The 23,415-nt window shown below is 34.6% G+C and overlaps 1 protein-coding gene across 3 annotated transcripts in view; it reads left to right on the top strand.

Annotated features, from left to right (window-relative positions):
- LOC145681653 (uncharacterized) overlaps positions 1 to 23,415 on the top strand; it is a 264,695-nt gene that overhangs the window by 181,805 nt on the left and 59,475 nt on the right. The window lies entirely within an intron of this gene.

Here is a 23,415-nt window from a genome sequence, read left to right as displayed (position 1 = left end):
CTTTTAATCTTCATACTTTGGCTGATTCATTCTTTTAGAATATATGTAGAAGTAATTGTTGTTTAACCAACCTGGCTGTAATAAGAAGTTAAATAACAGAAATGTTTTTACCACAACCAGATTGACCCACAATAAGACATCGAATATCATCAGGTATAACTTCTCCATTTCTTTTCTTAGCTGTTGTTTCTTTTATCATCTCTTTTATATCCCAATTAATAGTTTTCTTACTCATTTATTATAGAGAAAATTTTGATTCAGACTCAATAAATCGTTAGGTACTTATATATTTAAGTTGCTCTCTAATCTTATGCAACGTATTTTTTTATATATTCCTCATCCATTTCGCCATTCAATGTTATTATCATCTCTAACTGTTCTTTAAATGAGTTAATACAAGCGACAATAGTTTTATATTCATCTTTTGTTTTGGTTATGTTTAACTTAGAAGACGAACCAGTTATAATAGCACTTCCAGTTGCAAGAGACGTTTGTTAATATTGAGTAAATTGTGATATAACCTTAGATACCATTAATACCGTATTATTTTTTAGTGAGAAAAACTTGGGTAGTAACATAGAACATATTGAAGATAAGTTACCAAAGTTTCATCCGTTCGATACAATTAATGTTCACTGTAATATAGCAGATGGTATGTTTGTTAAAGATACTGAGCACACACTTTCAGAAACAGGAACTATAGCATCATTTAAAACAGATGCCGAGTTTAAACATAGTATTATTTACGAACTACTTATCCATTATTTTTCCCTATATATAAAGACAGGTTGATAATTTTGAGATAAGGATAACAGATGAGAATGATTCCTTAATTGATTTTGGTGGAGCAACAACAACTGTACTTTTACAAACCAAGATTTTCTCCTAATAAATAGGAAGATATGTTCTATTAAAGGTTGTATGTTTAATGTTCCTTATAACGAACTATAGGATTTAAATATCGATCTTGTATTAACAAAGAAACAACTTAGTGATAAATCCAAGAAAATTAAAGAAGCTAAAGGAATGGATTTAGCTTTAACCACTGCACAAATGAAACAGATTAAGAAAGAGCATATAGGCGGTTTTATCTTTGCAATTCCAGCCATTCTAGCAGCTTTAGGAACAGTTGCCTCATTAGCAGGTGGTGCAGGAGCGATTACTAAAACTGTACTTGATGCTAAGAAAAATAAACAAGAACTTGAAGAACAAAAAAGACACAATATGGTTAAAAAAACATGGAGCAGGTAAACCAAAGAAGTCAAAAAACTGAAACCATTGACCAAATTCGATATAGAGAGGTTGGTTAAAGAATTAAAGATAAAACGATTTAAAGGTGTATTTATGAGTGACAAACTTCCACAAAAACCCTATGTAAATGAGTGCAGTTTAGTTAACTTCGATAAATCTCAAAACATTGGTACTCATTGGATATGCTATTGGAAAGTAAACAACGAAAAGTATGTATTCGATTCTTATGGTGGAGTTCCTCCTAAACAACTAGTACAACATCTTGGTATGAAAAACTTATTTTACAATGACGAACGAATACAAGACTTTAATTCAGTTATATGTGGTCATCTTTGTGTTAAGGTTTTACATCTTTTAAATCAAGGGTATTCTTTTAGTGACGTTATGTATATGATTAAAAATGATTAAGTTTAAGTGTTTTTATGGTTTGTTTTCATAAAAGTTTTGTTTTAAGATAAATATGGAAGCTATATACAATAGATTTTTAGATTATTTTGAGAAGCATCATGATGAACTAGATGCACTAGTTAGTTATAATTTTTATCAGTATTTTGAGTATGTTAGCGAGATAGACTTAAAAGATAGAAGCAACGTATATAATGTTATTGATTTATGGAAAATGTTAATACCTAAATTTTTGTACACGGAAGAAGAGTTGGAAAAGTTACGTCCAATAATTACCTTAAAGGAGTTGTTGTCAAATTATAGCTCTAGACCATTAGAATGCAGTAATTGTGGTAGTAAATCATTAACAAAAGGTATGAGCAGATACATTTGTGATGATTGTTCTGTAGAGTTTTTTTTAAAGTACTAAAGAAGAAATGAAAGCATGTTGTGCAAGAAAACCATGGTATGATACTCCAAAAAGATTTAAGTTACAGTTATCTCGTTTGCAAGCTTTACAGGATAGAATTATTCCCGAAGATGTGTTCAAGGTGTTAAATGATGAATTTAGAGTTATAACAAAAGATGTTCTAGAAGTACTAAAGGAAAACAAACACACAGAATATTATGATGATGTCTATTTAATCCACTATCACGTTACCGATCAAAAACCATTAAAATTACAACATATAGAAGAAACACTTATAAACGAGTTCGAAAACTTACACGAGACCTTTATAGAACTGTATCCGAAAAGGGTCTTGTTTATTAACTTAAAATGTGTATTGTACTATCTGTTGAGAAAGCATGATGTTCATGTTGATATTGATTTTAAACACTCATCTAAACAAATAGAGATATTAAAAAAATGTTTTGAAAAATTAGGATGGACATTTTCTGTATAATAAATGAGCATGGATATATTTGGTTATGTTGTAGATATCGTGGTAAAATGTGATGTTAATATTAGTGAAGAAAAATTAAAATTGTTAGAGAATTTAAATGATGTTCCGAGCATAAGTCAACTTAGATCAATAGAAGCTCAATTAGAGAACGATAGAAAACGATTTGAAGATGCATTAGAAACGTTACAAGATACATACATAAAGAAAGAAGATTTTTTAAAAGATTAGGATGGATACTACTAAATTGATTATGCAAAAAAGAAACTATACCTCTATTATATCGATTGAGAACTAAGAATGTTAAAGACCCAATCTTTAGAATATTTAATCTCTCTAATGGTTACAAATTTCACTATAATGGGAAAATAATGCACATGGAATTAAGTTTCGATAAATACTTTCTAGAGGTATATTTCGGTGATACTTTGATCGAAAATTTACTTTTTAGCTTTAATAAGAATAATATAATTACAATTAAACCAAATAAAAATTCAGCTATGGAAGAAGGACAGTTATTGTTTGTTCTAATGTACATAGAAAGAGAACTTTCCTAAGGACGTTTGCTATATAATAAATATTGATATTTTTGGTAACATTAAAAGTATAAAAGAAGAATCTAGAGAAGTTTTTACGTCAAATTACACATCCTGGGTTCATTTTAAGAACAAAAGCTTGGCCAATGTATCTAATTCTATCGATAAACAAGATGTTGTAACATTAGGACAGCTTGAATCAGCGAAGGAAGAGTTTAATTTACTTACACGAAAAGGAATTGTTGAACTTCCATGTCGATTAGCAGAAGATGATCTCGGGAAACCAGCCTTTTTTGTATATAATTTAGCTGCTGCTTACAGATTTCTTTATAGAGGTAGGTTAATGCATATAGAATCAAGTCTTAATAAACATCTTATAGACTTAGTTTTAAATGACGCTTTATTTGAAAGTTTTCCATTACACTTTAGTATGTATGATCAGTTAACAATTAGACCAACCAAAGATTCTAATTTGAAAGAATGTAAATTATTATTGATTATTATGTATATAGAAACAGAAGATGAAGGTGAAAACGAATCAAGTGATGATGACGATAATGTTAAAAGTATAGTTTTAGGTAATGATAAATTTTAAATATTTCGTTGATTTTCTATACAATAAATAATGATAATGTATTGTGTTAAATGTAAGAAATTAACAGATACGAAAAAAGACACCATTAGAATTGGACAAACAAAGAATGGAAGATATCTAAAGAAAGGTATTTGTTCTGTATGCGGTGTTACTAAATCTCAATTCGTTAAAAAGAAAGATTGACTATATGATGGTAAAGGTGTTGAAGATGATGAGATTGTTATTGATCTGTTTTTAAGTATAAGAGACAATTAGCAATAAGTTTTGTGTTTAGATATTCGTAAAGGTAAGGATAATGAGCTTTGAACATCCATATCAGTAGAACATTTGGTTAATATCTGATAATTAAGGTTACAGCTTTTATGGTATAATAGCTATAAAAGATAATTAGTTAAGCATTAAACAAACCACCTGTTGTAACATCGAATGCTAAATTCAATATACTACCTAAATCAGAATTATTATGGTATTTTCTTGTTATAACTCTCCAATCTACGAAATGTCTAAATAAATATATAAACTCTACAGAGAGGTCTTGATAAATTGAAATGTTATGCCAATGAACTCTGTCTTTGAACTCCGCAATAAATCCTTCTGTTAAATTTTGAAACATCGAAATAATTTCCCAATCTACTTTGTCAGCGTAATTTCTTATAAGGTTTTCTGATAATTGCTGGGTCCCACATAAGCGCAACCATGAAAGTTTATCTGCATGTTTTCGTATAAAGGCTTCAGAGAGTTTGCTTCCATAAGATACAGCATCAAAATCAACTTTGTCTATAATCTCATTAATAAATTCTTCAGATAGGTTTTGATTTAACGATACTTCTTTCCAATCAACTCTATCTCCAAATTCTCTTATAGTCTTCTGATAAGTCTTGGCTTTCCGAAATAATCTCCCAATCAACTTTATCAGCTAATTATCTTATAAACTCTTCCGATAACTTTTTCCATGAACATATTTCACTCAAATTAACTTTCTGATGATATTTGCGTATAAAGTCTTCTGTAATGTGATCATAGTTATATTCCTCCTCATAATCATCATAACCTATAGATAACCATTGTTCATTAGTCAGCGAATCTAGCCTCTCATCGGACAAGTTCATATCGTTTGCATAGAGAATGTTTTGTATAAGAAACGAGTTCTTTTCTTGAGTAGCTTTCTTGAACAAATGATCTAATATATCTATGGACACGCTAAAATTTATTTTGTCTTCATCATTATAGCCACCAATATCTAAATGTTTACATACACAATCAAATATAGGTTTGTAAGATAATATTTCCTTAGCACTATTCATATTCACCTGTTCGTTTTTTATTCTTAGATTATTTTAAAATTTATTTCATTTTGTTAGTTTTCTATATAATAAATATGGAGAAAGATTTTGATTTATTACATGATATACTTAAACTAATTCATCATGATCTTAAACTCTTAGCAGCACTATTAGAGAAACAGATACTGTTAAAGGAAAAATAATTGTTAATAATGCAACAAAAACATCTGATTTGAGTAGCGATGATGAATATAAATATGGTAGTGATGATTATGACGATGAGTAAGTTTACAAAAATGATTTAATTTTAATATGTGTATATGTAACTTTGATGGGTTATTCCCATGAAAGCCTTGTTCTAATACAACGCGTAATATGTAGGTAATGGCAGGAGTGTACAATGTTAAGTGTTGTATTAGGACATATGGAAGTAAAAATAGGACGAAAATGATTAGAAATAGTCTGGTAAAGATAAAAAACGATAGAGTGATAAAGATTTTCTAGATAATAAAAGATGAATAATTATTGTAGATTTACCGTAATAGAGTTAAGACGGCAATGTAAAGAGAAGGGAATCAGAAGATATTCCCGATTAAGTAAAGCAGAAGTGATAGACCTTTTTAAACAATATGACGATGAACAAAGCAGAAGACTGATTAGAAATATATTCCCATTTAAACAAGAAGTAATTGAAGAACCAAGAATCAAAGTCGAATCAGTACCAATTGATGTAAAACTCAAAGAAGCGACAATGAAATCAAGATTAGAAACATGCAGATTTACAACAGATTACAAACCACAAAATCCGCTCGAACAATATATTACTACAACATCTAAAGCTATATTAAACAGATTACAAATTAGCTTAAGTAAACATAGTTTATTGAAAGCTAATCTTTATATAAGTTGTACATATATGAAAGGTGAAGAAACTCAAAACTTTTATTTTAACACTGATAATCAAGAAATATATCAATCAAGTAATTTAAAGGAAGAAATAACTAAGATGAAACAAAGATTAAGAACAAGAATGGATGAGTTCAAAGCTAGAGGTTCTGGCTGGGCTCTTATAAACATTAACTTTTTACAACTAGCAATCGTCAAATATACACCACATAGAGGATCAACATATATAGATCTACCTGATAAAATTAAAAATAAACATCAGTCATAAATGTAAAGAACGAAGATGAAAAGTGTTTCTTATATTCAATCGCTTCTGCATTACATCCTGTTGAAAAAGGTCCACAACGACCACCAAAGTATAAGCATGTTGTTATAGATTTAGAAAAAAAATTAAAAGGCATCAATTATCCTGTAAAACTAGGTGACATCTCAAAAGCTGAAAAATTACTTAATATTTCTATACTATATTTTTATACTATATCATACACAAAAGAAGAAAGAAAATCATATCAATTTATTATATATAAAAGAACAAAATGAAGAAAAAGTTAAAACACATTATTGTTGTATTAAAGATCTAAGCAGACTAGTATGTACACAATTAACTTAAAAGAGAGCTCGAAAATATTTATGTGATAGATGTTTGTTATACTTTTACTCTCAAAACGCTTTAAATAAACATGAGCAAGATTGTTCGTTAAATGAGACGGTAAAAATAATAATGCCTGAAAAAGGTAAATACGTTGAATTTAAAAACTACCACTATACAATGAGAATGCCATTTGTGATTTATGCTGATTTTGAATGTTTGTTACATAAAGTTATGGGTTGTGAAGAATATTATCCAGATAATGAATCCTATACGAAGAAATATCAGCAACATAAGCCATCTGGATTTTGTTATTATGTTGTAAAAAGCGATGGAAGTAAAACCGATCCTGTTTTGTATAGAGGTAAGAACGGTGCTAAGAAATTTATATGACTGTTAACAAAAGAAGCCAAACACATATCGAACATATACAAACAAAATAGCGAATTACCATTAACAAAATGTCAGAGAGAAGAGTTTAATAAACCTAAATGTTGTTATTACTGTAAGCAAGAGTATACTAAAGAAAATCATAAAGTTAAGCATCATGATCATATAACAGGAAAATTTGTAGCACCTCTATGTAATAACTGTAATTTAAAAGTTAAAGTACCAAAGGTTGTACCAATAATCATACATAACTTGACAGGATATGACTCACACTTGTTTATAAAAGAGCTTGGATGTAATAAAGAAGAAATAGATCAAATACCTAATAATGAAGAAAGATATATATCATTCAGTAAAAATGTTGGAACTATTAAATTAAAATTTGTAGATTCATTTAGATTTATGGCTTCTAGTTTAGAAAAATTGTCATTGAACTTGAAACTTGAACAAGTGATACATACCCCACACTTTTAACCTAATCAAGAACAATTTCAACTTTTAATAAGAAAAGGTGTTTACCCATATGATTATGTTAACAATTGGAGTAGGTTTAGAGAAAGAAAATTACCGCTAAAGGAGGCATCCTTCAACAAGCTTATGAACACACATATAAGTGATGAAGATTATGAACATGCAAAGAAAGTATGGGAAACGTTCAACATTAAGAATCTCGGACAATACCATGATTTATATTTAAAAACAGATGTATTATTGTTAGCAGATATATTCGAAAATTTTAGGGAAACATGTCTTAAAACTTATGACCTTGATCCTGCTTGGTATATGACAGCGCCAGGTTTAGCTTGGGATGCGATGTTAAAGATGACAAATACAGAGTTAGAATTATTAACAGATTATATGGCATTAATGGTAGAGAAAGGTATAAGAGGTGGAATTAGTCAATGCTCAGAAAGATATGTTAAAGCAAATAATAAGTATATGGAAGATTACGATAAGAACAAAGAAGATTCTTACTTAATGTATCTAGATGCTAATAACATGTATGGATGGGCAATGAGTCAATATCTACACTATAAGGGATTTAGATGGTTAAGTGAAGAAGAGATAAGAGATAGATTTCACAAGTATAACTGATAATTCTGATACTGGTTACATATTAGAAGTTGATCTCGAATATCCAAAAGAATTGCATGACTGTTGCAAAGACCATCCACTAGCTCCTCAAAACATATGTCCGCCTGGTTGAAAACAATCAAAGCTATTAACAACCCTATATGACAAAGAAAAATATGTTATTCACTATCGAAATCTAAAACAATGTCTTTCACTTGGATTGAAACTTAAGAACATACTTCGAGTAATAGAGTTTGAACAATCAAATTGGTTAAATAAATATATCGATTTAAACACACAGATGAGAACAAAAGCAGCAAATGATTTTGAGAAAGACGTCTATAAGCTCATGAATAATTCAGTATTTGGGAAGACTATGGAAATTAGTAGAAAAAGAGTTAATATTAAACTTGTAAGTGATGATAAAAAATACGAGAAGCTTGTAGCAAAACCAAATTATAAGAGTACTACAGTTTTTACGGAAAATTTAGTAGCTGTTCACATGAACAAGATTAAAGTACAATTTAACAAACCGATTTATGTCGGTATGTCAATTTTAGATTTATCGAAATATTTAATGTACGACTTTCATTATAATGTAATGAAACCAAAATATCAAGACAAAATAGAAGTATGTTATACAGATACTGATAGTTATATATACCATATTCAAACAGAAGATGTGTACGAGGATATGAAAAATTATATTGATTACTTCGACACGAGCGATTACTCTAAAGATAAATATAAAATACCACAGGTCAATAAGAAAATACTTGGTAAGATGAAAGATGAACTTAAAGGAACAATCATAAAAGAATTAGTTGGTTTAAGATCAAAAATGTATTCAATCAGGTTCGAAAAATATAAATGTTGTAAAAAAGCAAAAGAAGTTAAGAAAAATGTTATAAGTAAGGAACTGTCATTTAACGATTATAAAGACTGCTTCTTCAATCAAAAAGAATATTATAAGAAGATGAATTTGTTTAGAAGTTTTAAGCATGATTTATACAGTATAGAAGTAAATAAGTTAGCTTTAAGTTGTGTAGACGATAAAATATGTGTTTTAAAGAATGGAATAAATACTCTACCATGAGGACATTATAAGATAGAAGAAATGTAGTTTTAGATGTAAGATTTTAGATTGTAAGTTTTTTAGATGTAAGTTTTTATTATTTTAAATGTCATAAAAGCCTATGCGATCTCACTTTAACATTGTAGTTCTGGGAATACTTTGCGCTCTGTAACTTTGTATAATTAGTTGGATCCTTCTGTGCTAGCTAAAAATATTGGGAGGGGAAAATTGCGCTCGTAGTAACCATATCATACTACTTAAAAGCAACTTAATTCTGAAAATCTGTATTGACGTCACCCATTATCATTGTCGAACATTGAGTCAGAATATCATAATCTTATTATATCCGGGTATATAAAATACGAGTCTCAAAAGTTACTGACAACAATATTTACAGAATGACATCATTTCATTGGGTTCATATATGTTTTACTACACATATGACTAATTGCAAACCTGACAATATAGCTAGTACTTTCTGCCATGATGTATATATGTGTGAGGGTTATTTTGTGTCGTGTACCTGTATTGTTTGTAGAGGATCTCTTTCGTGCCTCCAGTGAAATCTCTCTGCTTGGCAATGACGGAATCTCGACTTGAGGGTAGCGTCTGTATTTCGTCAAGCGTGCCTCGTGAAACGTGTTTTACCTATCAGTCATATTTGTACATACAGTTCGCATATTTCTACATACAGTTCGCATGTCCTTGTTTTGAATCTGGATCTCATCTCTTCCATAAGTGATTAAAGTAGAGTCTTGTCAATCAGTCTGTTTCAAAAGTAGTTCTTGGACTTTTTGGACATCTTCCTTAGAATTGGAAGCTATTGTATTCATCAGATGTCTTCAAGTAGTAATAAATCCTTTATCTGTTACGAAGTAATTTAACCTTCGTCTTTCTCTTCACAAATTAAGAAATGGTTTTGCAAACCTTTACTGCTGCTTCAAGGTTATCACAGATTACCGTTTTATGAGGCACCAAATTAAGCGGTAACCATTGCTACTTGTATTACCTGGTTCATAAAATCAAATACGTGCGAGATTCCTTTGTTAAAAAACATGAATTACACATTAATTCCATTTAATTTTATATTTGTACATTCACATATTTTATACAAATACGTTTATTTATATAATAGTGATTTCTTCTTCCTCTTCTTTCCACTTATTTTATAGTAGGGCTAGTTGTGATTTTAAACGCTTCTAGAAGTAAATTTTTGTTGCCCCATGTAACTGCGGTCGGAGTTTGTGCATTTTTTCTGTGCATCTCTACTTGTTTAACCTACGAGTAGTAGTGCCGCGGTCAAATGCACCGCAGGGAAATGATTTTTATCGGATGTCCTGGCTGTTTGCCAGATAGACTCCACCTTCCAGCTAATCTTCCCCCTCACCTTCCCGAACATTCCTGCTCAATCACTCCGTTATCCGTTGTTTAGTTTAACTACTAGGGATTGTTTCGTGACTCTGCGGTTAGGGGTGTTCCAAGAACTGGTTAACCGGTTTGGGTTCGGTTTGTAGTTTAAACCGAATAAATCGGTTTGGACTTCAAGCCGGTCCGGTTCGGTTTGGGAACGATTCGGTTCGGTACGGTTTGATAACGGTTCGGTTAGTTTGGGAAAGGTTTGGTTCGGTTCGGTTTGGGAACGGTTCGATTCGGTTAGGGATCGATTCGGTTCGGTTTGAGAATTGTTCGGTTCGGTTTTGAAACAGTTCGGTTTGTAAACTATTCAGTTCGGTTTCAGAACTGTTGGGCCCTTTTTGAGGGCTGTTTTCTTCGGTGTTAATTCAATATTTGAAATCAACAAAAATACAGTTTGCATTATTAGGAACCGTCCACCCAGAGATTATAATAAGGCTGAATGTTACGTTTTTCGGTATAACTTTATACAGATTAAAATTATTTCGATATTACTAAAACAATGGAAGGATCGTATTTGTGTGGGTACTTCTACTGGTGCTTTGGATTTTGGAATAAAATTCTTACTATTAGTTGCAAGCCAACTTTACGGCCCAGGCGGACTTAGGAGATACCGTGGGAGGGGGCAGTTATTTGAAAGGTGGATGCTATTCCAGGAGAAGCTACGTTTAGAATGAAACATTAAACTCATCTTGAAATGACTAAGGGTCATGATTTACGCCCTGTATGTGGAATATATCGTGTTGCAATATTATCAGGTAACCAAGAAAATATGTAGTTTTCTTTAGAACAGTTACTATTGCTGCGTTAGTACTGTCAAATTGATTCTGATGACGTTACACAGTGTGGCGCTAAATTTGTTGAACAAAAACAGATGGGTGATTCCTGAGAGCAAAACGAACAAAGAAGTTCCAGTACACATAGGACGAAAAGCGTGTCGTTTACGTGTTACAGTCTGCCGAGTGGGAAAACAAACTTTAAAGTTAAATATTGCATAAACTACTGATTGTAGACGTGATGAGGCATGATATTGCACAAACTACTGATTGTAGACGTGATGCGGCATGAAATTATCCTAACATGCTCTATCCAAATTTGCAGTTTGAAGATTTGTGCAATGGCGGCGCAGTGGATTCCCCAAAGGTCGTTAGGGATTCCCTGACATTTTATGACGTAAATTGAGTGGACAACAACATGTAAAGGACATTTCACTGCCTGGAAATAATACTACGTAGCAGGTCAATACTTATATACAAAGATAAAAGATGGCGAATGAAGTAAAAATTTCTGTGTGTGGTTGCATACCTCCTCAAAAAGTACTAGTAAAGTCGTTGTACAAGAAATCATTGGAAACTTTACGTCACTAGAATGTAAAAATGCGTATGGAACAAGCCGATAAGTAACAGAAACTAAAGAAATTCCGATTGCTGATCTGCTCATATTAATGATATTGCAACCTTTACAACTACAGTAATGGAACAAGAACTACACACAAATAAAGAACTCGTAATAATAATAATAATAATAATACTAATAATAATAATAATAATAATACACATGTTTTAGCACATTCGTTTTGATCAGTACATCATACAAATGCGACTAGAGTATGTTTTTTCTCAATCAATGTTCTAAACTGACGGATATGAAACAAAATATTCCTTCCATTCACGATATTTGTTCGTACTGCAACAAGGGCCGATATATCTGTTTCCAAATCGTATAAATGGACTTCATACAGAAGGTAATTGTAGGGAGGAAGGTACAGAGGTCAATCTTTGTTTACATGGAAAGAGGATTGTTGTCAGAACGGACACTGCAATTGGTGTTCAAAGGTTCGACCCGCCACTTCAATGAAAAGCTACAGCGGCGTCGAAGGGAAAGACGCTGCGAATGCGTTCAAATACTCCTGGCGTTTATTGAATGCTCCGTGCTGCAGCAACAATTCGAGCAACCAAATCCTAATCTGATTACACAGGCGTCGCGCAGATTAGTTGTTTCATATGGTCACAGGAAAAGAAATCTAAGTGGCTAAGGTCGGATGTGCTAGGTGACCAAGATACCGGTCCTTCTCTACCGTCCATTTGTTCGGAAAGGATGCGTTTCGACAAATTCTCACCTCCACAGTAAATGTGGTGGAGCACCGTTATGCATAAACCACATGTTTCGATGAACAGTCAGTGGCACAGTCTCTAGTAGTTCAGGCAAAATCTCTTTCAAAAATAACCGATACTCCCACCAGGTCAAGCATTGTGGTAGTATGTATTGTCTGATGAGAATTATCAACGATTCATGCCAACACATAAACACAACACCGTTCCTGATGGGCACGAGTTAACATTCCAGATGGGTTTGCCTCAGACTACAAATGTTGAGTGTGAGTGTAAATCACTCCATCATGGGAAAACAAAGCTTTATCTTTGAAAAGAATACGAGACATGAAGTGGGATATATTAGCATGGTTCGTGTAGCCACTGGACAAACTCCCGTTTACGTGGATGGCGTGTAATGCATGCACACTTTGGACATGGTAGGAAAACATCTGATTTTCGCTCCAAATCTGCCGATGATGTGTGTTAATTTCAGCACCTACTACCCGCGTGCTGGTGGACGGTTTTCTCTAATCTCAAGCAAGAATTTCCTCTTCAAAAACCACAGTCCATACGGTACTGTTTCGTCCAGCATTGGGCCTGTGCGCTTCCAGCAATCCTGTTTCTTGTAATCTTCGATCTACACTGGAAAACGTTGCGTGGTGTGGAATTCTAAGATTAGGAAATTGTTTTCTGTAAAGTCGTTCTGCCACACGACCATTACCGTTAGCTTCCCCGTATGCCAGGTCAATGTCTGCCAATTCCTCATATGTGTACTCCTTCATTACTTCAGTAATCACAGTTGTTGGCCGTATGGTGATGAAATAAAGCGAAATTAAAGTGGGAAATGGTAGATGTTTCCTCGCCATTGTGTTCGCTGTCCAGAAACGAAGAAAGCGAGATTGCAACTTAGTGCAACTGTTCTCTCAGAGAATGATATTTATGTGTACGACTAGCAAATGTACAAAACCTACATCATGACGGAGAAGATACCACACCCAGAGCTACGGGGGGAGCTGGTAGCAAGAGGGCGCCGAACAAGCAAGAATAAAAGAGAAGAATTGAAAATGAGTAAACGATCTGGTGGCCCGTAAAAGTGTGGGCGCCCTATTAAGTCAATATTTTTGTCGGTTTGCAAAGAAATACATGTATTAAAAAATTTCTTGCTCGCTACGCTCGCATTCCAAACGTTTCAGTAAAACTCATAGATGTTTTTACTTATTACTTACAGAAAGTTATTTTATTATCATTTGTTAATAACGATGTGATATACAAGGTGCGGACTACTGACTTACAGCATTTTCAAAATCATAAACGGTCAAAGTCTGAAATATGTGTTCGACGTTTTGATGATTATGAGTCTGATTAGTTAATCACGATTTTCTTATAATATTAATCACGACGGTGAGAATGAAAATATGAAAATTGAGAGAAATGAAGACACACATGCAAGCTGCTATTTGAGCGTTAATATTAAAAGTGAAGGTTAACAAGGGGCATAATAACATTTTCGAATTTGAAACAGTTGTAGAATAGGGGCTTAACAGGTTAGAACTTAACCCAACGGATTTCATCTATTTCATAGACTGATCACTACCATTGATTTTTTTTATTCCGTTGACATGAAATGCTTCTAATTTGAAAGAATTTATTGGGATTATTTCTCCATCAAATACTTGTATTGTCAGGATTTTTTTGTGTATACGTGGTATCTAGTTGTGTGATATTTGTATGTATACAGCAATAAGAACTTTCAGGCTCATTGCTACTTTATTCTTTTATTATACACAAATCTGCAACTGGTAGTATGTTTCGAGTGAGTTAAAGATAAAATTCAGCTCCATTTGGACACACCTGAATTCGCTTTGACGGAGTTCGCTTAAGTTTTGGTTATCCAATAGTAAGCGAAACCACGTTTCAAACCCTTTGGACAGTTTAGTTTGTCAAAGTTCTACTGACAGTTCTGAACGGTACGATTGGGTTCGGTTTGAAAACGGTTCGGTTCGATTTGTGAACGGTTGGGTTCGGTTTGGGATCGGTTCGATTCGGTTTGGAAACGGTACGGTTCGGTTTCGGTTAACCGTTCCAAACCGGTTTAAGTGGCAAACCGAAACCGCGGTTTACGTTTTCAGGAACCGTTCAGGAACTGTCGCCGACTTAATAAAATGATGCCAACTGTGAAAAAAGAGGAAACAAGAAATGAACAGCTTAACAAAATGGAGGAAAATGTAAGGAAAGAACTATTCGGATAAATCAGCTAATATGATCTCGTTTAAGCTTTGTCTGAGAAAGCTCATAACAAAAAAGATAATGTAGAAGTGAGTGAATATGAAAGTGGAGGTGATGAGTCTGCGAGCGAGTTTGAAGATTTTAAACCCAGAAATGACCAGCGAATGTAGTCAGCGTAAGAGAGGCCGAAATAAGCGACGACGAAGTGTAAAACAGTGTACATATGAAGATAACCTAAAATAATTCACTGTATTTTTGTATAGGTGAAGTTTCAAAATAATAGGAGCGTAAAATAATTCAATGTAAATTTGATTTGATTTGATCTCAATTTAGCGCCCCATTCAGCATCAAGGCTATATAAGACGTGGACCTACTGCTTAACGTGGGATCCGAACCACATGAGCTCCCACTGGGAATCGCACCCGTAAGTCCCAAAAGTGCGTATCCTAACTGCTTAGCTACGAGTGAGCTCTAATTGAATGTAAAATGCGCTGTGAAGTTTTGTTTTACTGTTATGTTTATATAGTTTTTTATTTTATTAATTTACTATTGGATTTCTAATTTTACACGAAACAAAGGGTTGACTTCTAAATGTATTATTATAAAGAAATATTGTATTTCGTTACGAAAAAAAGATCATCATCAGAATTGGAATTTTCAATTAAAACCAGTGCGTAGTTATCTATCTAAAGAGATATGTAACAAAGAAAAACATTTTATTCCAAAGAAGATTTAAAAAAAGCAATGTCTAATCGTAGGTTTCTGTAATAGTTATTACTGTAAAACTTATTTCAATAATAAATATTTTATTCCCTTTGAATAAAAAACATACATAATTACGTTTCTAATACAAGAAAAAATGTTTAAAACGATATTTGCAACACATTATGTTCGTGCGGTCCTTTTGACCGCGCGCGATTACTCGCGTTACTTTTTGGTGCGACTTCTCGATGGTTGACCCTCAAAGGACCAAGAGGGGCTATAACATGTCCACACTTTTGAATATCGTTGTTTTGTTGTTGAATATTTGTGAGCCCCTTCTCCATATTTCTATTTTGTGTCAGTAAGTATCTAAAATAATAGTTTCGATGGGACAAATCTTTCTCCTCTGTTTTGTTGGTTAATAATAAAAGCAATGGACACAAAATCTCCCCCGGTCTAGTTAAGTACCTTGAATTTTGGATTTTTTTTTAAATTTCTGCGTTTAGCTGGCTACCGTGTTCATATAGTAGACAAATGACTGTCTACATCTTCGCCATTAGCAGTACAAGGGTGATACTCCTTTGAGAACAGTTGTACAGTCTGTGAATAGTCTTTGTATAGTTTTCAGTGCGTTGTGTTTCTTTTACAAGATAATAATGAGTAGATATTTGTCGGAAAAAGAAATAGCGGAGGAACTTTGTTCTGATGTGAGTGAAACTAAGTTAAGTGGTTTAGAAGAAGATGTAGGCGAGACCGAGAACCATGTAAGTGACATCAAAAACGTTTATCGAAGCATCGAAAAGTTTACCATTCCAGTCACTCGGAATCGGTAACATCAAAATGTAGTGATAATCCGAATGTGAACGATAGTATGGGAACGTTAAGCAAATCTGGTAAAGTGTACGTTGATAAACCATCGCCTTGTCTACGAAGAACAAAGCAAAATATTATACATGAACGACTTAGACAAAAGCCAGACGATGTTTTAAACAATATTCGTGAATCTTTTCTGAAATTTTTCACAGACGAAATTCTATCAGAAATCGTGAAACATACCAATGAAGAAGCATCTAGAGAAAACATTGACCCCACCCATGAAAGTGAAGCGCTTGCACTTATAGGAGTGCTTATTCCGATGGGAGCAAATGATGACACTAACTTAGACTATAACGATATGTGGTCTGAGGATTTAGGACGATCTGTATACATTACAAGCATGAGTCGGAACAGTTTTCGTTCTCCCCTCAAAATTCTTCGGTTTGATGACAAGGCTACGAGAGAGCAAAGGAAAGCTAAGGACAAATTCGCACCTTTACGCGAAGTGTTCAATCTTATGAACGACACGTTTCCGAAGTATTGTAAACTTGGAACTAATATAGTTATTGATGAAATGCTTTCCCTTTTCCGCGAAAATTGTCAGTTTAAAGTTTTTATGAGAGATAAACCTGGCAAATACGGTATCCTCATCAGGATGTTAGCTGACTGTGATCACCGATACGTTTATAATATGGAAGTGTATGCCGGTAAGGAAAAGGGCAAAACAACTGCCTCAAGAGGACCAAAAGAAGTAGTGAAAGGACTTGTCACTCCTATAAAGAATACAGGTAGGAATGTCACTACAGACAGGTACTACACGTCTGTAGAATTGGCTAAAAACTTCTACACTGACTATTGTCTTACATTAGTAGGAACATTATATAGCAATAGGAAACACATTCCTAAGGAACTGAAATCCATCAACAATAGGAAACCACATTCTAATATGTTTGCATTCACTGATCCCAACAGTGGAAAGCGTCCGGTAACAATAGTGTTGTATGTAGCTAAGGAAAAACAAAAAAAAAACTTCTATTACTACCGTCAACTCAAGATAATGATGACAAGATATCCGATACTGAGGGAAAGAACAAATCACACATAAATTTATTCATTAACGCAACAAAAGGTGGTGTCGATACAATCGACCAAATGGCACGTAAATACAGCACCAAGAGAAGTAAACGAAGATGGCTCGTGACGCTTATTGAGATCGTTTCTATAAACGCATATACCTTGTACACAACGAACTTTCCTGATTGGAATAAAACAAAAAAAAATATTAGAAGTCGCTTGTTTCTTCAAGAACTGGGAATTGAATTCATCAAGCCAAACATTGAAGAACGCACCAAGAATGTTAGAGGTATGCAGCGTAATATTGTTTCCTCAATGGAAAACGCACTGAAGAGAAAAATAACCACGCATCGTCAGGACATTGCACGGTCTGCAACAACAGTCAAAGGTAGGTGTCATGTATGCAACTCCCAGGCGAGAACGAAACGTGAAAAACAAAACAAGCTTCCTAAAATAACAATCGTGTGTACCAAATGCAGCAGATTTGTTTTCGGGAAACATTCTGAGAAAGTAAACATTTGCGAGAATTGTCAGCTCGACACTGAAAACTCCGATTGAATATTCCGTGAAAAGTTCCGCACTACAAAGTTAGTTACATCAATAGCATATGAACAGTATCGTACATTGTTCAAGAACTCAAAATTAGTGTGATGTAAACATTACAAAGATTATAAATTTAATATTAGCTTCACATAATAATATATGAAAACTGTATGGTATCATCCGTCCAATTAATTTTATTGAATAATACTCAGCATACAGTTACATACAAATAAGCCTAAATACCCATGTGGACAATCATAAATATTATATGAAAGGGTGTATTTGTTAATGATACTAAATTTCACAACAATAAAATCTCATTTAAGTGCAATAATACAGTGGACATTTTTAACCACCCCCCCCCCTGGTCCACAGCGAAACGGGTTGACGCTTGGTCATGCTAAAAGAAAAAAAATCATCATTTTTTTAACTTTGCTTGAGATCGGAGACACGCGTTTGAGACGGAAGAACGGGTTCTTAACTCGCTGAATTGTGATTTCAACTTAGGCTTAAGTCTGTTATCTGTGTTTCATCAATAGCATTAATTCAACGAGGGAAGGGCACGATGTCACTCAGAGATAATTACACCAAATCTGGTGTAGGAGTAGATAATGGGAATAGAAAAGAACATATGGAAGCATTCGTTTTCCAGGCGTTCAGAATCAGAAATAATGGGCTCTACATTCCAGGTGAAGTATGAAATATCAATCAGATATTAATTAGACGGAGGCTTTGCTCGCTGTTGCGGCCAACGCAGAAGAAGTTACATAAAGTGGAATGAAAACAGAAGAGATGAGCTGAAAAGAAAATGTGTCCGCCCACAATTCCACCAGACGAATGCATTTTTTAAAAAAAATTATCATTTCATTAAGCTAACTAGTGATACATACTCAATTGGTAACGGCATGGGCATAGCAGTTAATAGATTAGTATCCCGGCATTCTTCTGCTGGGACTGAGAGTGCAAATGCCTGCTTTTCTGTTCAGCTCATCTTTTCTCTTTCATTGCACTTTATTTAATTTCTTCTGCATTGGTTGCAAGACCGAGCAAGGCTCCACAACATTAATATCTGCTTCATAGGTCATACTCCTTCAGAACAGTAGAGTTCGTTATTTCTGATTCCTAACGCCTGCAAAACGAATGCTTCCACACGTTGTTTTCAATTCCCATTGCCTACTACAATAGCAAGTTTGGTGCAATTATCTCTGAATGACCTTACGACCTTCCGTCTTAGTATTTTGAGTGGTCTTTCATGAAGTTGTTTTAATTCCATAATACTTTACATTTTGTGTTGTATTTTTCGAATGTAGTCTGTTAAGACAGTCCAAGTGTCCTAGAAATTACAAAAAATTATATTTAATAAGAAGTATGTTATAATTCTATTCTTAATTTGTACTAGAAGGTTTACGCTTAGACTCATTCCTTAATGTGCAATTTGTTAGAATTTGTGATACAGTCTACAGAGTAGACACTTTCCTTGACTGTCACAACATCGCGCGTCGTATAAAACACTTTATTTTCATTACAATAGCCGTTAAAAATAAAAATAAACATACGTAATATTTCCAGCAGCCAAGAACAGTTGCTAAGTCTGTTTAGTACTTACAAGGTCTTTACCGAGAATTTAATTGATAAAGGTAGCAGAGAATGTTTCGTCGCTTTTTCACCCACCACTTTTGAACATCGCTTTGTCACCTAAGGCGTACCAGGAAGATCAAACATTATCCCCTACAGTACTGACGACCTTCTGCGAACGTTAGTGGAAGGCCAAGGATTCCATAGCGATAGAACTTAGTGAGCCGTGAATCGAAGGCTATATCAAATGCATTTTGCATCTCTACTAGGGATTTAAACTGCCGTCTTATAAGGCGACTTTAAAAGGAATAAAACAGGTATTAGTCGTAAGGAGCAACGTCCAGAGATTATGACGCATGCAATTGTGTTTCTCATTTTAGACGTTGAATGGTATCCCGATTTATCCTAGGCACATAGGGCTAACCGTTTTACTCTAACAGGAGGATCCCTTTGCGATTCAGAACTGCTGGCTCCGTATCTCTTGAACACGGCTAAACTACTGACAGCACACAGTTCCGTTCCAGCTCTCAGCAGCTGGTAGAAGATATCGATGCACGATGCCGCGAGCAGTACACCAAACACACAGGAAAACATTCTTCTGGTGCAATTTTTGTTTCCCCTGTTTTGGAACTGCTTCGTGAGATGCTAATCAATTATGACGGCGCCGCAGAGCTTTGTACAGGGCCTACTTCTCATCACATGACAAAACCCTCCAGAAATTGCTCCTTCCTCAGACAAGATACCAAAGAAACACAGGTGCCTCCTAACGTTGTCATCTGGCTCGGAGTCAAAAGTTGTGGAACCCATTGACCAAAATTGTAGTGTTTCGCAAGCTGATGTACGTTTTGCCGAATGGTTTCTCCACTCATACTGAATTTTAGTCCCAGTTCCTCACATATCTGGCCACTACTTGCGTCAATTGTTGGCTGAAGATCATTTTTACATGTGTTTTTCTTCCTGCACGTGGTACGTCTTCGAGTGTAAAGCCACAGTCCTTGAAATTGTTAAACCACTGCTGTACTTTCCTCGTAATCACGATAACTTCATCAAAGGAATTTCATATCTTGTTCCCAGCTGCAGCGACGATTGGCCCCAGTTTGAGCTCGTACAGAATATGCCTTATGACGCTCTTTTACGACCCAAGTTCACTCTGTCTTTATGCAATATTACATTGTATCTGAACCGCCACAAGCAGGTCATATGTTGTATCGGTTACAACTTACATTCGCCTGATCTTCATTCGCATTCAACTCAGGGTGTGAGTGCCAATGGAACAAAGACCTCCAAAAATGACAAAAATTTCTTCTTGATTTTTACAAACAAACACACACACACACACACACACATATACATATATATATATGTATATATATATATGTATATATATATATATGATCAAATGTATCCGGACACCCAAAAACATACGTTTTTCGTATTAGATGCATTGTGATGACACCTGTAACGATCCATCTTGTCGAGAGCTTTTCATCTTCGAAAAATAGATTCGTTCAAAGAAGAGAAAAAAAGAAGAATTAAAGTAAAGAAAAGTAATGTATAAAACTATAATTACTTGTTTTGTTAGTGGTGTGTAATCAGATATTTATTTAAGTCGTTCCGGTACACAAAAAAGAAGAAAAGAGGAATGAATGAGTGAATTGACTTAAAATTTTAAGCTATTGGCAACTGGAGAAACAGAAAAATAGCGAGTTGCACGAATAGGGGGCGTGGTCTGTTTTCTTGGTGAGGTTACGAGTCAGCGTAACATCTGGTTACGTTTACTTGTTCTATATGTGCACAGCCTGGCGGCTGGGATCTTTCTTCGTTGCTTCGCTTCGTGAATTTGTAGTGGTTGCTTGTGTTATGTTTAAAGGAACTGGGGCAGTTTGGAGTTTCTTGCCAGTTCGTATTTGTGCTAAATATCGTTTCTAAATGGTGCGTGTGGATGGATGTTACACACCTACTGCCAGGTTACTAGGCGGATATGGATGTTACACACCTACTGCCAGGTTCTCATTATCAGCGACCTCAATAGTCACTAGACATCGTGAGAAAGCAGAATGGGGCGATGAACGTGGTCTGGTGATTGGGTGTCACTTGTGTCTGAAGTATGTACGCTATTTTCCACACCCTAAACATCAGTAGATATATTGTATCTGATCTGATCGTGAAGTGAAAACGTGAAGGGACACGTACAGCACAAAAGCATACAGCCCGACCTCGTCTGTTCACTGACAGAGACCACCGACTGTTGAAGAGGGTCGTAAATTGTAATAGGCAGACATCTATACAGACCATCACACAGGAACTGAAAACTGCATCAGGATCCACTCCAAGTACTACGACAGTCGTGAGGTGAGAAAACTTGGACTTCACGGTCGAGCGGCTGCTCATAATCCACACATCACGCACGTAAATCCCAAACGACGCCTCGCGTGGTGTAATGAGCGTAAACATTGAACGATTGAACAGTAAAGAAACGTTGCGTGGAGTGACGAATCACGGTACACAATTTGGCGATCCGATGGCAGGGTGTGGGTATAGCGAAAGTACGGTGAACGTCATATGTCAGCGTGTTTAGTGCCAAAAGGAAAATTCGAAGGTGGTGGTGTTATGGTGTGGTCGTGTTTTTTGGAGGAGACTTGCACCCTTTGTTGTTTTGCGTGACACTCTCGCAGCACAGGCCTACATTGATGTTTTAAACACATTCTTTCTTCCCTCTGTTGGAGAGCAATTTGGGGATGGCGATTCCATCTTTCAATACGATCAAGCACTTATTGATACTGCACGGCCTGTGGCGGAGTGGTTACACGTCCATAATATCCCTGTAATGGACTAGCCTACGCACAGTCCTGACACGAATTTTATAGAACACCTTTGGGATGTTTCGGAACGCTGACTTCTTGTTAGGCCTCACTGACCTACATATTTACCTGTCCTCAGTTCAGCACTCCGTGAAAAATGGGCTGCCATTCCCCAAGAAACCTTCCAGCACCTGATTGAAAGTATGCCTGCGAGAGTGGAAGCTGTCATCAATGCTAAGGTTGGGCCAACAACATACTGAATTCCAGCAGTACAGATGGAGTGCGCCGCAGACTTGCAAGTCATTTTCAGCCAGATGTACGGATACTTTTGATCACATAGTACATATATATTTATATATAAGATGCTTTTTCTATTTGGATCATATGCATGAATGCCAGAAATCAGTTATTTTAAAACTCGTAGCGTACTTAACATTATTTCCCCAAATATTACATGAGAGAAAAGAAAAAGAAAAGTTTACTTTGCATACGTATATTACATAATATTTGAAAAATATAAAGTACAAAATCATGAGTATATTTTATTTTAATTTAATTCACTATAGTTTATATAAAAATTTTAAATTCGTGAAATGATGAAGCTTGAATTAACCTTAGTAATAGTGAAAAAATACAGTACAATTTTAGTAGTCATTACCAAAACAATATAATTTGATGCATAATAACTCGGCGGAAAACCAACCCTTATCTACTGATTGACAGTTTTGATAACATCATCACGCCTTAGATCCTCCATGTAGCGAACATATTAAATTAGTTGATAGAGTTGAGTTGATTTTAGTTTAGCGTCCCTTTCAGAACTAGTAGATAGAGAAACGCGTTCTATACCTACACTCTAATTCAGAATACTATGGAACCTAGCCTATGTTTTTGCACGTCTTGATACCATTTATTTAATACAATATCAGTTTGTCATTTATCTTCTTCTTTAGGCAGGAAGGCCTACCTTGAATCTCCGCCTCCTTTAGGAACGTTTCAAGATAATTTTGAGATTGAGAAACGTTATATAACCATTCTCTTCGTTAAATACGTAAATAATAAGCATGTCAACTAATGACCTTTAAGATAATTCTTAGTATTTCTGGTAGTTTTTCATGAACGTATTTGCACTAGCTAAAAAAATGTGTAAATTCAAGTAGATGTTCGGGGTAGATAAGTGTTGAATA

The sequence above is a fragment of the Thermobia domestica genome, chromosome 3, assembly GCF_964235325.1.
Source record: "Thermobia domestica chromosome 3, izTheDome1.hap1.1, whole genome shotgun sequence".
NCBI lineage: Eukaryota > Metazoa > Arthropoda > Insecta > Zygentoma > Lepismatidae > Thermobia > Thermobia domestica.
This window is presented reverse-complemented; position numbering and strand designations above follow the sequence as displayed.